Source organism: Artemia sp. Qi Xiang Cuo, chromosome 21, assembly GCF_049724085.1.
Source record: "Artemia sp. Qi Xiang Cuo chromosome 21, ASM4972408v1, whole genome shotgun sequence".
Classification (NCBI taxonomy): domain Eukaryota; kingdom Metazoa; phylum Arthropoda; class Branchiopoda; order Anostraca; family Artemiidae; genus Artemia; species Artemia sp. Qi Xiang Cuo.
This window is the reverse complement of record NC_142814.1, coordinates 50,382,787-50,400,274: the sequence shown is the minus strand read 5'-3', so window position 1 is coordinate 50,400,274 and position 17,488 is coordinate 50,382,787. Positions and strand designations below refer to the sequence as shown.

The 17,488-nt window shown below is 39.9% G+C and overlaps 1 pseudogene; it reads right to left on the bottom strand.

Moving 5' to 3' along the window:
- Positions 1 to 5,927: 5,927 nt before the first annotated feature.
- On the bottom strand, positions 5,928 to 6,082 carry LOC148939676 (5.8S ribosomal RNA; annotated as a pseudogene).
- Positions 6,083 to 17,488: the final 11,406 nt, after the last annotated feature.

Below are 17,488 nucleotides of genomic sequence, written 5' to 3'. Positions count from 1 at the left end.
ATCTTCAGGGGTGAGAACGCCATACTTCTGTATCTTTTCTTCAGCTGCTCTATTAAATACCATCGGGTGATTGAAAGCCATCATCACACCCACAATATAGGGCACACCTAACTTAACAATTACTAGATCCGGTTTGATCCTTTGTGTGCTATGAGTCAAATATGTTTCATGACTATATCTTCAGTTGCTTCCTTCAACTTGCTCTATCAGAAAATTGACCATGGAGACATGCCGCTTGACCAGGTCCCCGTGGATGTTTCCACAGGATTGTAGAACGCGTTGAATTGTTTCCTTCGAAGTACATCCGTGCCTTCACATATTCGTCAAAGGGTTGGATTTGTAAAAATGACGATCAACCAGAAATCTCGCCAATATAATCTTCTGCGCCCCCTTTCTTCTTCCCCCAATCTAATCTTCTGCGCCAATCTAATCTCCTGCGGCCCTCTCTAGCCTTGCTAGCGAGGACGTGACGTTGGCATCATTGGTTAAACAACTTTCATCCGGTCGTATCTGGAATCCCAGATAACTCAGAGACCCAGTCACGCCAACGGCCGAGATACCTAAGGGGCCTTCCTCAACAAGAGCCTCCGCCTCTGTACGCTTGAAAAGAATGACATCTCCCAAGACTGTACCTCTTAGCTTTACCCTGCCACTCTAGGCACAACGATTGACATTTATTGGCGTTGATCCGCAGGTGCTGGCGCCTGCAAAAATCGGACAACAACTCAATTAATGTTTCAGCCCCATTTCGGAACTCCGAAATTAGGAGCAAGTTGTCAGCGAACCCAATCGCTGCAACTTTCACCCTGCTATAGCTGACTTCTGGTGCATTATCAACGGTTGCACTTCGACTCATGGCGGCAAGGAACTCGTCTATAACCATGTTAAAAAGCGTTGGACTCAGAGCGTTCCCTTGTTTAATTCCGACCATCATCTGAACGTGACCTAGTTCTCCCCTCCTTACCTTCAGCTGTGTAGACACATCTGAATATAGTTCGGCAATCATACGGGCCAGTTTAGCACTCACAGAGAAACGATTCAATGCCCGGAGCACACTTCAGTGCTGCACCGTGTCAAACGCATTGAACAGTTCCACTGTAACGAGGCAGATGGACCTTCCCTGAGTGCGTGCCTCCTTGATCAACGCTCCGACAGTACATATATTCTCGAAGCAACAAGGTCTTCACACGAAGCCTCTTTGGCTCCCTCACAAAAGCTCTGAGGGATTAACCCTATTTACAATTATTTTCGTGTATAGCTGAAGCAAAGGGCTGGCTCTCGTTATTGGTTGAAATTTTCCAGGTAAGCTGTTGCCCTGGACTTTTGGCACTAGCGTGGTTCCACAATGTTTCAGACACACTTGCGTCTCTCTGACCGCCAAAAAAACATTTAACAGAGTAGCTAAGACATGGCGATCCACCTTTTTCAGGACTGGATACTTGAGTAAATCACTTTTTCAGGGGTAATTGAACAAGTCATCTGTTAATCAAACAAAGCCTTATTCTCTGTGAGGAGCGCAGCTTTCTCGCTAGAGGTGAGAATTTTCCCCTCTCAATCCCATCTACGCTTAGGACTGCGTCTAAGCAGTCCTTCTCACTGCGTCTGAGTAGCTCCTGACAAACTCGAAATTTCCAGTCCTGTGGTCTCTTCTTACGAACTCTTCGTTTTGGAGCATCGTCCTGGGTCGGTTTTCGTCTGTTGAGGCTGAACCTACTGCCAGACCGCCCCCATGTTTTCTACTCCCTCCTCCCATCCGTGTCTCCATCCCAGAGCCTGTGAGGCAGCTTTCCGAGAACTACCGACAGAGGCTATCAACAGATAACTTTTTTTCCAGCAAAAAAAGGCTTTATCCCTAACGTTTTTGGCCCCGGGGCCCATCCCCTCACCCCCGGGAATCAAGACCCCGGGGGGGGGGGTTCTTCAGCCGGTGCCTACTCTCCACCCGCAAAAGTATCTTCTATCACACCTGCATATAGCTCTCCAGAGAGCTCTTTCGTTGCTGGGGTCGGTGGTTGACTCTCTGATTTTTTACCGTTTCTTTTCCGGGATATCAGTCGGGCCTTGCGGTCCGCACGCCGACTCACAATGTCCTCAAATATCCCAAGGTACTTTGGTCGCCTACGGGCCTTCTTTATCGTCCCCACTGTTCTTCCAGACATCTCAGAAGCAATGTTCTGTTTGATATTAATCAGCTTCTCATGTTTGAACTCGATTTTTGCGACCCGATTCAGTTCATCATCAGACCATCTAGCCCGTTTAATTCCCGTGAAACGCTGATTGTGTTCGACCGTGTGCTGATGTGGCATTTGCTGTCCCACACGCGACGCAGACGTAAAACTCCTGCCTCAGCGAGCAACAATGCACTTTAACATGGGGCCCTCACCCACACTGACTTTGGCTTGGGTAGTGGGTTCCGAAGAACCCTGTGTCCCAATGAAACCAACGTCGCCCTGGTCTTCTAAATATATGCTTACCACATCCTTGTTGCCTACCACATCGATTCTTTCTAAAACGTCCCTATTTATCTCAACATTCCTATCCATCAAAGCATCCCTTGTCCTGCCACCATCTAAACAGACACTCGTATCATCTACAAAAATCGCACTCACACATGATGATTGAGCCATGGACGACTCAACAACACCTCGCGGGTCAGAACCTTTGCAGTGCGGGAAATAACCACTCAACGACGGCAACTTGTCAAGACTTGTAGCCAAAAATTGGACAAGCCATGCTTTTGTAGTCCATGACTCCGAATATTGAAGGACAAGGAGCCTGGATCTCGCGATGTGAACGGCCAACATTCTCACACTCTTTATTGCTCATACCCCGTCCGTCCGTGTCGGAGGCAATACGGACAGTCTTTTGTTCATAATTTGTGCTTTTCATTACTGACAGGTGATATATAACGGATGCACCTTCCTTACCTGGTTCAACCGGTTGGTTTCCTACGAGAGAGGTACCACCAGACCCTTGCCGCCATCGTACCAATAGAACGCCTTTATCAGTTGTTACCTTTGACTGACAACACTTAACCCTCCCTCTGATATATGCGGCCGTTCCCTTCCTACCTGAAGGACTGCCATATTCCGTTACATATACCATGAGAGTTAGGGACTTCCGCGAAGACCATCGTGAAGGTTGGAACTGCGTATTGTAACAGTATTCGGGCGTCAGGAGAGACCACTTACCCCCTGGTGGTAAGAGGGCCAGGTATAATAGGCTGTACCAAATTCCTTCCAAGTACCCGGGGTCACCCCAGAAGTACGAAACGAGAAAATTGCTGTACTTGTTCCATCCTCATAGTTCATCACGGATGATGCCCTACTCTGGGACAACCTGCCTTCTGTCTGAAATTTCGTGGTCACTCAACTCCTACTCGGGTTCGGCAGTCAACCCCCAATCGACAGTGTGCGATGGCCAGTGGTTAAGTCACTTGAAGGACCCGTTTGGTTCCATTTGGAACCGTAGGTCTTGGTCAATACAAGCCTCCCTGTTAGAAATTTATACTCGTCAGTCCCGTGACAGCCTCATTGGCCCAAGAGTAGATCTCCCTGTCACACTGTGATCAGATGAAGACAAAGCTTACTCAGCATTCAGCTCGATTACACTCTCAATTCTAACATCCAACAAGTGGCGAGTGTTCCCTCCCTTAAGAGTAACCACAAGTGTCACCATAGTAATCAGGTACGAGGTCTCAGTGATATCCCGCCTAACGTCCCATCATGGTGCCTGCCTCCCAAAGGGAGTGAGAACTAGGACTGTAAAAGCAAGATTAGCTACTCCCCTTAAGAGAAACCACTCTTCATTAAGAGATTCATAGATACTCCAGTCGTTTCCCCGCACTTGGTTGAATTTCTTTACTTTGACATTCAGAGCATTGGGCAGAAATCGCATTGCGTCGACACGCGACGGCACCGTCGCACTGGTTTGTTTTAATTAGACAGTCGGATTCCCCTGGATCGTGTCAGTTCTGAGTTGGTCGTTGATTGGGCACCGAGGCTCCGCACCAAGCCGAAGCATGGCACTATGAGCACTACTTGGGCCGTCCACGACCAGCTTGAAAAGGGATAGAGCACCCTTGCGAGCACCCAAGCCCAATTTGGTAGCCAGTCGTATCTTGCTCCAAGCCCGACGCTCAACCTTCAGAGCCGATCCTTATCCCGAAGTTAAGGATCCACTGTGCTGATTTCTCTTACCTACAGTCATCGATCGTCTAGAGGCCGTTCGCCTTAAGAACTTGATGTGGTTATCGGTACGGTCTGATGGGGGGACTAGACGTAGTCCTCGCCATGGCTTTCAAGATCCGACTAGATTGCGAAGACGTCATTCAAGTGCATCGCTTTTCGGAAGTTTAACCCTATCCCATCGCGGAAGAATTCCAGGGTTTATATCTCCCTTACACAGAAAAGAAAACTTTCCGGCACTCGCGCCAGCTTCCCGTGGCCAATTTCCGTTGCGGATACGGATATGAGGATCCGAATGTTAACCCAACCAGGTTTCCAAATAAAAACGGGAGTCCCTTATACCCTTGCCAAAAGTCTCACGCTTTGCGATAAACACTTCTTATGTCTTTCGTTCAACGCTCGTGTCGTTCTACCATTTTAGGTGGGAATTAGGACCGACTGACTCATTTCCAACCATTGTTCATATGAAACCCTGCCCCACGTCAGGCATCAAGGATGTCTCTTGAGTGTGTGCTACTTCACGCCCAAACCCTTCAATGAAACCAGTGCACCTCCCTACTCACTGGCGCGTCAGCGACGATCACCAAGGATCGACGAGCTCTGCGACTGGTGGTCCGGTATCAGCACAATGCTAAAGCGCCTCCCATTTTAAGGGCTAGTTGCTTTGGCGGGTGAGTTGTTACGCACTCCTTAGCGGTTTTCGACCTTCCATGGCCACCGCCCTGCTGTCTGGAGCAACCAACTCCTTTCCGTGGGATCGGGAATGTGCATTGGTTTCGGCGCTTTAACCGAACATTTGGTTCATCCCACAGCGCCAGTTCTGCTTACCAAAAATGGCCCACTGGGCACTTGGATTCGACATCTTCGCTGCCAAAGATTTTGGATCTTTTGCGTTCTCTTTCGGTCGACACGGTCGGCAAGGCATATCACCCATTGAACTTTTGAGAATAGGCTGAGACCGATACGGCCCCAAGGCCTCTAATCATTTGCTTTACCGGATGAGACTCCCGTCTCCTGTGCTTGAGCGCCAGCTATCCTGAAGGAAACTTCGGGAGGAACTAGCTACTAGATGGTTCGAATAATTTTTCGCCCCTAGTCCAAGTTGTGACGATCGATTTGCACGTTTGATCATGTCGCCTGAGCTGAGGGTGTTTGTTTTTTTATAGAAACTGACAGGGTTATTTTGTTTTTCAAACCAATCATCCAAAGTCACAGGGTCATCACTAACCCTGTAGTGCCAGCATGCCCCTGGGAGTCAACAGCTCAACATCAAATAAACCAATTTCCTACTACCTAAGTCATAGTAGTCTATTCCTGTGCTGTAGGATTTCAGTAAAAGTTTTTTAGTTAAGAAGAATTTAGATTCATCCTCATTGTGGCTTCTACTATGCACAACCCATAATGATAACACTCTTCTTGTTCCGCTAAAAAGGAGCTCAGTTACCATTACCCAGTTGGGTGACAAGTAAAAGGGTGATCCACAAGAGGCATAGCCCTGTGCCTTGTATACTTGATGACATCACTTGCACTCCTTGTACCATGGATTCCCTAACCCAGAGACAAAAGAGGCAAATGAGACCAGTATAACGAGATCAATACCTATCACCAAATCCTCTTAACATCAAAAGTTGACACAAAACTTGACGAGATCGCCTACATTCTACATGGGTTGAAATCAACAACAAATTGAAGCAAGCAGCCTTGCAGCGATGATAAACAATACCGTATGATAGTAAAATCTGTCTCTGAGCCTGACGCAGTCGAAGCTCAAAGGCTGGACATGCAATGGGCGTTCAAAATATAGAGGTTCTATGAGTCCTGCAGTTCGCATGAAATCACGCGTCTTGCTGCTTTCGTCTTCGCAACGTGAGATAAGTGATCCATCCTCCAGGGTCATTCTAATGAATGCTTCTAATCCTCCCTCAAACCAGGCCAATGCAATCGCACCTTTGCACATCTGAATTCACGCTATATTGGGGCAAGCTCACCTTCACCCCCTTTCGTTACGCGGAGTGGTATCCTTGATCCTGGAATCATAGAGCCAATCTAGTCCCTATATGACCGTTTTTCTCTATGAATTCACACGTAGTGTTCCAGTGACAAAATGGAACACTAATGTTCCACTGACAAACCGTTCTTCAATCATAACCTTAAAAAAATAATTCTGGAAAAAATTAAATGCCTTAAAGAAGGTAAATTTTAGAGGCCAAAAAATTAATGAAAAATTTAACGATGCAACTTCGTAGGGCTGCATCAAATTTCTACAAAAACAAAATAAATCACTTATGCAGTGCCAATCCAAAAAAAATAGTATGAAGAAATAAAACTTATTTGTGGCAAAGAACCTAAACAACTAAACTTTAACATAGATAATTTTGGAGACCACACTGCCTTTCCATGAAGATAAAATAAAGTTCAAAATAAGGATAAAATCTTTTTTAATAGACATGTGTATAGAAAATCCACAAAAAATACCAGATATTTCGGTCACATATACAGTGACCGTCATCCGTAGTAAAACTAAACTAAAACAATTAAATACAAAAGTTTATATACTAAATAAAAAAATCAACATATTGTTTAAATCTATAATTCTTTTCAAACCAAAGGCGGAAGCTATCCTCTTTGACCTTCTTGGATTCGGTTCATTAGCGTTCAATGATACAAAATTTGAACCAAGGTCAAATACATTTGGTGAGTTGACCTTCACTCTGTCAAATTTTAATAAATTATTATAGATAGAGTTTAGCCCAAATTCACCTGTATACGCATTCAAAGTAATATTCTTAAATAATATTTTCTTTATTTCAAGAGTTTCACGCAAATTTTGCTTTAAGTTCCGATCCCTAGAAATCAAAAAGACATTCTCGAACAAAATAAAATGGTCTGGTAAATTGAATATATGTCCTGAAAGCGCTGACGTAAAATCTTCAGACTTGGAATTGTTTCAAAGCCGAAGAAATAGAATCTTAATTCAATAATCATTATATGTCCAAACTCCGGGTACTTCATCCCACACATTAGCTTCCGGAAGTACATGAAATCTGATAAACCCCACTTTATTGCCCAAATGAAGTTAGATCCTTACCAGAATTTAGAAAACTTCCCAAAGTATTATTACTCTTTATTTTAGAAAACTTCCCAAAGTATTATTACTCTTTGGGTAGTTTACTTACTTAGGTCCCGGCCATCCTCGTGGGACGTTTTGGGGCCACTCCTCTTGCTAGCTCATGCGTAAGGGCTCGGTACATTGCTCTATCTGGTGCAATACGTGATAACTGGGCTATCTTTACGTTGTCGAAGTGGAAGTTCTCCATCCATCGTTTTCGTGGTCTGCCTCGTGGACGAAAGCCATGGAGGGATCCTTCAGGGGCGATTTTCGGAAGGCGGCTTGGCTCCATTCGCTTGACGTGGCCAAATCAGCGCAGTTGTTGCTTCTTGATTTTACTGAGTATGGTTTCAGTGGACTGGAGCCTTTGACGTACTTCCACATTTGTGGTTCGGTCAGTGTATTTGATTCTAGAAATGCGACGGAGGCATCTCACCTCAAAAGCTAGAAGTTCTATTTCGTCTTCGGTTTTCAGAGTCCATGTTTCACATCCATAAATAACTATGGTGATTACTAAACTGTTGAATAGGCGCATTTTGAGTTTGTTGGATAGGTGGTTACTTTTCCAGAGGTTGGCTAGTCTTCGGAAGCTAGAGCTAGCAAGTGCAAGTCGACGTTTCACGTCAGAGCTATGGCAATTATCTGAGGAGAGTAGGCTACCAAGGTACAGGAAACGATAAACCGTTTCAACCTGTCTCCCGCCTATGGTGATAATGGGCGGGTTGTCTAGTTCACGTCTCGTAGTTACCATGACTTTGGTCTTGCTGGCATTGATCTCCATCCCGAAGGGCTTTGTGGTATCGTAGAGTTTATCAGCTTGTGCCTGCAATTCTTGTGTAGAGTTGGCTAGCTCATCAATATCATCAGCGTAGGCAAGATTCTCTATTAACACCCCTCCTATTGTTGCGCCATATTCCGACTGCATCATCGACAGAACGGCATTTAGAAAAAGGTTGAAGAGATGTGGTGATAAGATGCAACCCTGGAGTACTCCTGACGAAGTTGTAAACTCTTCTGACAACCCATCAACGGTTATTACTTAGCCTCGGAACTGGTCGTACAGACTCTTGATTATTTGGACTATCTCATAAGGGATACCGTAGTGAAGGAGGAAATGCCATAGTCCTTCGCGCCATATCAGGTCAAAAGCCTGACGGAAATCAACGAATAGTTGGTAGAGTTCTTGGTTGAATTTGATATGTCGTTCCATGAGTTGCCGAACGATAAATATCTGATCGATTGTTGATCTTCCAGGGCGGAAGCCGGCCTGATATTCTCCAATGGCAAAGGCAGTTGTTGCTTGAATGTGACGGGGTAGGATTTTTGTCAGGACACGTGACTGATGGCTCGTGAGGCTGATCGGACGGTAGTTTCCGTCCGATCGGAACTACCGATCGGACGGTAGTTTGGGTAGTTTATCAGATCCCTACTTTGGGTAGTTTATCAGATCCCATATACTTGCGGCAGCTCATAAATGGGGAAGCTCATATATATAATCTCATTTCCAAACCAGAGTTTGGAAATGTGATTATTACAACATAAAGGTTCTATTTCTTCGGCTGTAAAGAAAGATTCTAAGTCTGAAAAATTTACATCAGCCCTTTCAGAACATATTTTCAATGAAGAGTAATAATACTTTGGATAGTTTTCAAATTTCTGGGAAGGATCTAGCTTCGTTGGGGCAAAAAAGTGGGGTTCATCAGATTTCATGTACTTGCGGAAGCTCATATGTGGGACGTACTAACCAAAGTTTAGAAATGAGATTATTATAACATAAAGATTCTATTTCTTCGGCTTTAAAGCAAGATTCTAAGTCTGAAGATTTTACTTTAGCCTTTTCAGAACTTATTTTCAATTTTCCAGACCATTTTATTTTGTCGAGAATGTCTCTTTGATTTTTAGGGATCGGGGTTTAAAGCAAAATTTTCGTGAAACTCTTGAAATAAAGAAAATCTTATTCAAGAATACTGCTTTGAATCGGGATACAGGTGAATTTGGGCTGAACTCTATCTATGATAATTTAATAAAATCTGATAGAGTAAAGTTCAATTCCCCAAATGTAGTTGACCTTTGTCCAAGTGTTATATCATTGAACGCTAATGAACCGAATCCAAGAAGGTCAAAGAGGCTAGATTCCGCCTTTGCTTTGAAAAGAATTAGAGATTTAAATAATATGTAGTTTTATTTTATTTCGTATATAAACTTTTGTTTTGAATTGTTTTAGTTTAGTTTTACTACTGATGACGGTCACTGTATATTTGACCGAAATATCTGGTATTTTTTGTGAATTTTCTATACACTGTCTATTAAAAGGGATTTTATTTTGTTATCTACTAAAAGTTATCAAATAACTATAACATTCAATAAGACTAGAAAGTACTGATGTATATATAAAACAAAAATTTGATATATAATGACATTAACCTAGGAAACTCAGTAATTAGAGATTTTTCTTCACTGTATATTTTTATTTTATTTTTCAATATTGTAAATATAAAAGAACATATATTCAATATAAATCATTCTGCTAAAACTGCTAATACTGAGTTTAAGAAAATACACAGGGGGTATTTTCCGGGGGGAGGGGAGAGAACGGAGAAAAATGAAGTACCCACAACCATGGAATTGGAATCGTTTATCCAAAGGGACGGGGGTTCGGTTCGTGGTGTCAAAGGTTATTTGGTGTTTCGACAGGGTACAGTAGCGTGTCTCTATAAAATTAGCCAGAGTCGACCAAGCTCTCAATTTTGTAGGTATAACAATCTAGTTATAACCAATACGGTGTTTGGTCATAAAATGGCTCATAAGTTAACATGGTATTCACGTGATGGTAAGACAGCAAACCTTATTGATTATGTTATAGTAAACCGAAGACTGGCAGGATCAATATAACATACTAGGGTATATAGGAGTGCTGTTATTGATGTTAAATGTATACTGATACTATATATATATATATATATATATATATATATATATATATATATATATATATATATATATATATATATATATATATATATATATATATATATATATATATATATCATTTTTAAGCAATTATACATTCCCTTTTTTTTATTTTTATGTATATTTTTTGACTTCGTCATGTTTAAGGGAAGATTATCAGCGTCCTCAGTGTAGACTTGTAAGACCCCAGTGTTCTTTTTAAAATTTAAACATAATTGGATGATTTGAAGAAAAAGTTACTCAAAGAAGAAGTTGGGCGATTTGAAAAAAACTGACAGCAATAATGCACAAAGATTATTTGCACTGATTTAAACCAAAACGAGGCTGAGAATTTCCATCATTATGGTTGAATCAGAAAAATAATTTGCCGTAGATAATTGCGAAGCGGATAGAAGTTGTATCTGGGTTGAAAGCTGAGCTGATTCCATTCTGTTGAATTCTGTAATACGGATGTTACCTGAATGGATGCTAAATTGATCTGCACCCTGGCTTGATTTCCAGTCCTGACTGTGTCTAATAGTATGCTAGGTTCAAGCTGCTCCAAATTTTTCTAGAATATCCAGATTTTAAGAGAAAGCTGGATGTCAGATTTCACATCTACTAATGTGACATTTACTAATTTTTATTTTAAAGATGTAAAAATGTGATTAAGAGTCTCTGACATTGCACTGGTAAATTGGTAAATAAAAACTGAAATTAAAGACGGCCTTACCTTTTCTGGCCGATGTCTTCCTTCCATTAGAACAGGTTTTTTCTGTCTCAACAATAGCTGAATAGCTGAGAATTATATATACAATTATTTACGACCTTCGACTGTTTACAATAGCTGATAATTTGTACATAAAATTGGGTAGAGAATATATTTTATAAAGAATTTAGTTGGATCTGAGCTAAACGGCTATTGTTTGAACAATAACACTTTTAAAAAAGTTTTTCTTACTGTTTTGTTGAATAAAATTGAATTATTATGTTAGGTGGGGGTTTGAAAGTGATTACAAACCCTTCCTACCCCCAGAAGGCTCCAATATATGGTGCGCTCCACTAGGCTCCAATATATGGTGAGGAGATCCTTGCTAGGTAACGATCTTCTGCCTTCTTACTTCCGTTCTTTCTGTCTGTAATTTTTTCGCCGGGTTTTTGCACAGCGGTAATTATTTAGTTGAGTATCAAGCTCGCCCGTGACTCTGGCTCATTTGTTAGTTATGTGGGAGTGCAGGTCTGCTAAAAATTCTTATTTCGAGCCATGTATTTATGTTTCTCATAATTCAAAAAAAGAAAAAAAAATGATCCTAACCAATTCTATTGAATAAAACTAATGAATGTTGTCTGACAGTTTAATATACAGTTTTATATGCTGAAATTCATTCCTGAAAGTTTTATATAGTTTTTGGTTTATTAAATTTATGCGACGAGAAAACATTAAAATGTATTTTGTGCTTGAGAAATTGTTTTCTTTCTTTTTGCTGATATTTGTTGCAATATAGCCCATTGCCTTTCTTGACAAAACTCCTTCTGTCGAAAAAGATTTAAAATTAATTTCTTTTCGTTTTTAATTGACATAGTGTTTTCCACTTGTTAAGTAAACAATATTTTAATCTTCTGTTTTTTTCTTCTAAAAGAATATAAATTCCGAGTTACTTTTTATATGTTGATCAAAAATTTTCCGCAATTTTTCGCAAAATACGCCCTTTTGGAAATTTGGATGCACAGCATATTTGTATTTAATTTCCCACTTCAACTTACCATGAAAAATAAAACTTCAAACCCCATTCTCTTCAGTTGACATTGTATTTATGCCCCTTTTAACCTTGTGATCTACTGCAGTAATAAGAGTTGAAGTAGTAATAGTATTAGCCCTAGAAGTCTGAACTTCATATCCTTGGTTATTCTTAAGATATTGCTGAGACGTCTGATTGACTGCATATAATGTCTTGATTTAATTTTTGATATTATCATTCGATATAGTTTGGGGCTCAGTCCTTTTAAGAGAGCGCTTAGCACAATTTTATCATATAAGCTACCAGGTTCTTTTCCTTATTTTGCTTCTATAGATACCATTACCTTATGCAGGTATTCCTTAACATTTTGTGTCTCGTCAAAACATACTGTTCCGTGCTTTGATTTGTGTGTTGAACTGGTCTCAACGAATCTTTCTCGGAACGCTTTTAGCAATTTCTCTATGGAATTTATTGGGAGGTTATTATGTTCCCCCATGGTGTTCTCTACTCGTTTTAAAAATGTTAACGCTTACCTTTTTGGTCTCATTAACAGCATGCCAACCAGTTATTTTAAGTCTGTTTGGGTTACTGCTACAAATTGGTTTAATCGTATACTAAATTAATCTATATCTGAATCTCCATTGTATGAGGGAAGAGATTTTGAAATTTATACTGTTTTAGCAATAAGTTTTTGTTTTAGCAATTGTTCGTTTGGATCTAACGACATATTGATAATTATTTCAAAAACAGTATAAAATCGTTTTTTTTATATTACTTAAATTTGACACTTTCAAATTTCACTTAGCTTATGAGGGGATTCTACTTCTTATTTTTTTCTTAGGGGTGTTCTATTTGTTTTTAGCTTAAGGGATCTTCGACCTAACAAAATATCGCACTTTCTCTATGCATAGTATTTCTCAATAATTTTTTTTAAGGGAAAATTTTGTCCTTGTGTTTTGTTCCGTTAAACAGAGCCGCGCCAATTCTAATGGGGGGTTTTGATAATCCAATTCCCACGGGGGGATTGTATTTTGCGTTTTCAAATGGGAGATTTATGCTTCTTTGTAGTGGGATTATGTAAATTTTATACCAGAGTTTGAGGGGGAACTGCGTGGGGCGGGGGATTAAAACAGCGGGTCATTCGAGGAGCGTATGTTAATGGACACACTGCGTCGAAATCAGACTATTAGGATTCAGGATCCCTAGAGAGCGGTTGGAGAAACAAGGACTAATTATCTTGACAAATACTAACATGAAGAATCAAAAATAAGAAAGTAATGTATTTATTTTTACTCACATTTGCAATACAAAAACTGGATCAGGAATATCGGATTAATTTACTGCGCTTCAATTTACTGTCATGACACTTTGATAAAATTATACACTGATATATATATATATTCCAACGCGGGTCTTATTTAAAATACAAGTTCAAAAATTGGGTTAAATATGCTATAAGACTCACATAACATTGTCAAATTGTCAATGGGCTGATAATAGATTCACTTTAAACTTACATGTGTTTGGTCAAGAACTCTCAGAAAATTCCTCTAGACTGGCTTGAAATTGCCAAGTCCTAACTAACTATACTATCCAATTTCGCCAGAAGTTACATTAAGGCGTTGCTAAAAAGTATGTTACATTGGGCCCATTGGTCCAATGATGTGTCCTATATTCCTATTGGACAGGGAATACACCAATTGGCTGCTTCTACTTTCATAGGATTTATAGCTATAAGATTTGCATTTTGTAATTTTCTTGACAAACAAAGTATTACTTTTGTAAATTTAATGCTAACGACTTGTCACGTAATTTCCACATGGCTTATAATTTAACACGGTTAAACTATTTGTGGGACAATACAACTTAGTTACATTGGAATACCTAACTCTAAACTTAGTTTCAGAACAATACTTTGTATCTCTCAGGGCTATTTTTGTATAATAAGTCCTACCTTCTCTTGACAGTTTGGAGATTCAAGCTCTTAAAATTAATCTAAATTGTTTGTCTCCTGTCATGTAAGATTTGGTCACGCTGATGTTTTTTACATATTTTTGTGACACTTTGTCCTTCTACTTCACGATAGATTTATTTATTGCTACTACATTTGCTGTGGGAAAGGGTATACAAAGTTTATTCGATCAAGATACACTTGTTTGCTACTTTTTAAATAGCACGACCAAGCCTTATTTGATGTCTCTGGGTTACCTTATTTTAGGTTCATATTTTAAGTGGTTCTATTTTATTTTGGTAACTTTAACTTGGACGGTTTGAGGTTTCTTAATTTTTATCACGTTACTTATTACCCTTCCCATTCTTAACGATATCCTCATCGTTGTGTTTACAACTTCTCTTTTTGTTTTTTGGATTTTGATCTCGTTTAATCATTGTTAATTTTTTAAAACTTTGCACAGAATGTTTGAGTTAACTCATATTTACTAGGACGTATATTTTTTTCATATTCCTGATTGATTTATTTTACTACATATATGAAAACATTACTTAAAGATCCATCACCTATTCACTCTATTTGTCGAAAGGGCCATAGAGTTTCTACTTATTAACGCATTTGATTATATGATTAACTCTAGGTTTACACAGAAGCAGTTGCTGCGATAGGCAATATTCGTCAATTGCATCGATGAGCAATTTTAGTCGCCATTATGTTCACACAGGATTTTTACGTCGTCCAACTTTCACCCGCAAAATATTCAAAATTAAGAGCGTGGTTGAAATGGATCAGAATGATGTTTTACTTCTTTCCCATGCTGTGAGAAGGCGAAAGAAGAAGAGAAATACAGTGAGTTGAACACTATTTTTTCTTGCTGATAAAAGCCAAGACTTTTCTGTGCTCATATCAGTTTTGTGTAGGGCATAAACAATAGTAGGCGACAATGCTCAGGTGCACCCTACACTTGGGGGGTGTTCCAGGTAAACATTGCAATTTACTTTGCATTAATTTCAAGGTGAACATGTAGACGAGCTACCCTTCAGCATAAGGGCCTAAAATTTTTCAGTAATGTGTTGATTTTTTGTGTATTAATTTAATATGTATTTTTCAGCCTACTCAATTTAGTCATCCCACTAGGACATTGGAATCTATTCTCATTTATCTGCTCACATAGACTGCATATTTCCGAAGGATAGATCGTCTACATGTTTACCGATTTCAAAGTAACTACACACTTGGAACTTTTCAGTAAACATCGTTGCTTTCAGCCTCCATTACTTGCGCTGTCTGCTGATGATTGTGCACAAGTTACTTCACTAGTTCGAGTTCGAGTTCCCCTTCAGCATGAGGCCATAAAATTTCTCAATTATGTTTTGATTTTGTCTAAGTTCACTTAATCCATATTGATTAGCATACTCCATTTAGTTGCTCACAGCTACTGCATATTTCAGAAGGGGAACTTGTCTACATGTCTACCGATGCTTGTTGACCATGTTTTGATAAAGTTACTAAAGAAGTAACTACAAAGTTACTTTTCAATTTTTCCTGCTGTTACTTCTCTGTCACCTGGAATTAATAAGTTACTTTTTTTAACTTCTCTTAAATTTTAATTGGACCTGTTCTCTTGAACTAGACAAAAATATATTAGGGGAGTAGTAGTGCTACCTCATGAAGACAATGGTAACCGTGCAGTTCCTAAAATTTCACAAAAAAATTGGATGTAAACTCTCCAAGCAGCAATTTGCGTTCATGAATAATATGGTGATTGGATGAATAACATGGTAGCTGCTCTTTGTGCTGACTTTGCCAGAGGTCACTCTATGCTGCATTATATGCAGAGGGGTTTTTCGTCAATGTGTATTGCTGGCTGGAGACTTTCCACCTTATGTTTTTGAAATTTTAGAAATATTGTATGATGCACGCAGTAGTAATTTGCCCCTTATATATTCCTGATCCCAGATAGGTTTAATAAGGTTAGAGAGGCCAAAGGCAACAACAAATGAATGGAGGCAAAGCTGTAGGCTGCAAGCTAGGATCCCAAAACGGTCAAAAACTGGAATTTCATGAGTGCACCTGATCTTCTTAAACTTTTTACTATAGTATACCCCATGGCATTGGTAGAGGTAAAGCTACCAAAAATCTTTGAAGTTTTGGATCATCTTATAGAGAAACTGCTCAATGAATCTTGCTGACCTCACCTCTGTCAATTCTACAGGACTCACTATAGTAGGAAAAGTAAAAACGTCCAAACATAGCCTAAAAGTAAACACCGACTAAAGTTTTCACACTTAATCTGTGGGATTGTAAGCCAAAATTAAAGGGGGGGGGGGGCTCATTTCCACCAAGAAAGCCTTTATCTATCCATTTTTTGCCAAATAACTGAGTTAATTTTTGGTAAAAATTCATTTCTCAAAAAGCAAGTTTTTCATTAAAATACCAACTTTCGGTAAATTGTTTTGGCATTTTTGGAAATTTCAGAAAATCCAGAAAAATGAATTTATGCTAAAACACTGACTTGGTCTTTTCTTTTCAGAAAACAACTTCAAGTGGACCACAAAGAAGCTGTTGGATCAGACCAGTGCTAATGCAAAGAGAAAAATCAAGTGCTCATGCTACTCTTGTCAAGTCACTTCAACAAAATGATGAGCGCTGGTTTTTTGACTATATGAGGATGAGTCTCCAGAAGTTCCAGGAACTACTATCAATGGTTGAATCCCTTATCTCCAAACAAGATACAAACTGGCGAAGATGCATTAGTGCCAGCGAGCGTCTTTCACTGACACTGAGGCACCTAGCTACAGGGGAAAGTAGAAGGTCCCTGCCATTTGCATACTTTATAGGACGATCAACAGTGACCCAAATAATTGAAGAAACTATTGCAGCTATTTCAGAAATACTGCAACCCCAAGTGTTGCAATCACCAACCAAAAAAAGCTTCACAGAAATTGCAAAAGAATTTGAAGCTAGATGGAATTTCCCTAACTGCGTGGGATCTATTGATGGAAAGCACATACGAATTAAGTGTCCTGAAGCATCAGGCTCATATTATTTTAATTACAAAGGATTTTTTAGCGTAGTATTACTCGCAGTTGCTGATGCTCACTACAGGTTCACACTTGTGGACATCGGAGCAGAAGGGAGCTCTAGTGATGCTGGTGTTTTTTCAAGGTCAGAGTTTGGGAAAGTTATTCTCAGTGGCACCCTAGAACTACCACCTTCAAAACCAATACCTGATGGCAACATGCTTCCTTCTGTTTTTGTTGCTGACGAGGCCTTTCCTCTTCGTATAAACATTATGAGGCCATTTCCTGGGGGCAAAACAGAGTTAGACAGAGAAAGGAGAGCTTTCAATTATAGGCTTTCAAGAGCTCGGATGTGTGTGGAGAATGCTTTTGGAATTTTAGCAGCGCGATGGAGAGTATTTCATAGCTCGATATCTGCCAAGCTGAGTACTATTCGTAACACAGTAAAAACTTGTGTGGGTTTGCACAACTTTCAGATGGCTGAAAAGACCAGCAGTTATTGTCCAAGGAACTATGGTGATAGAATAGGA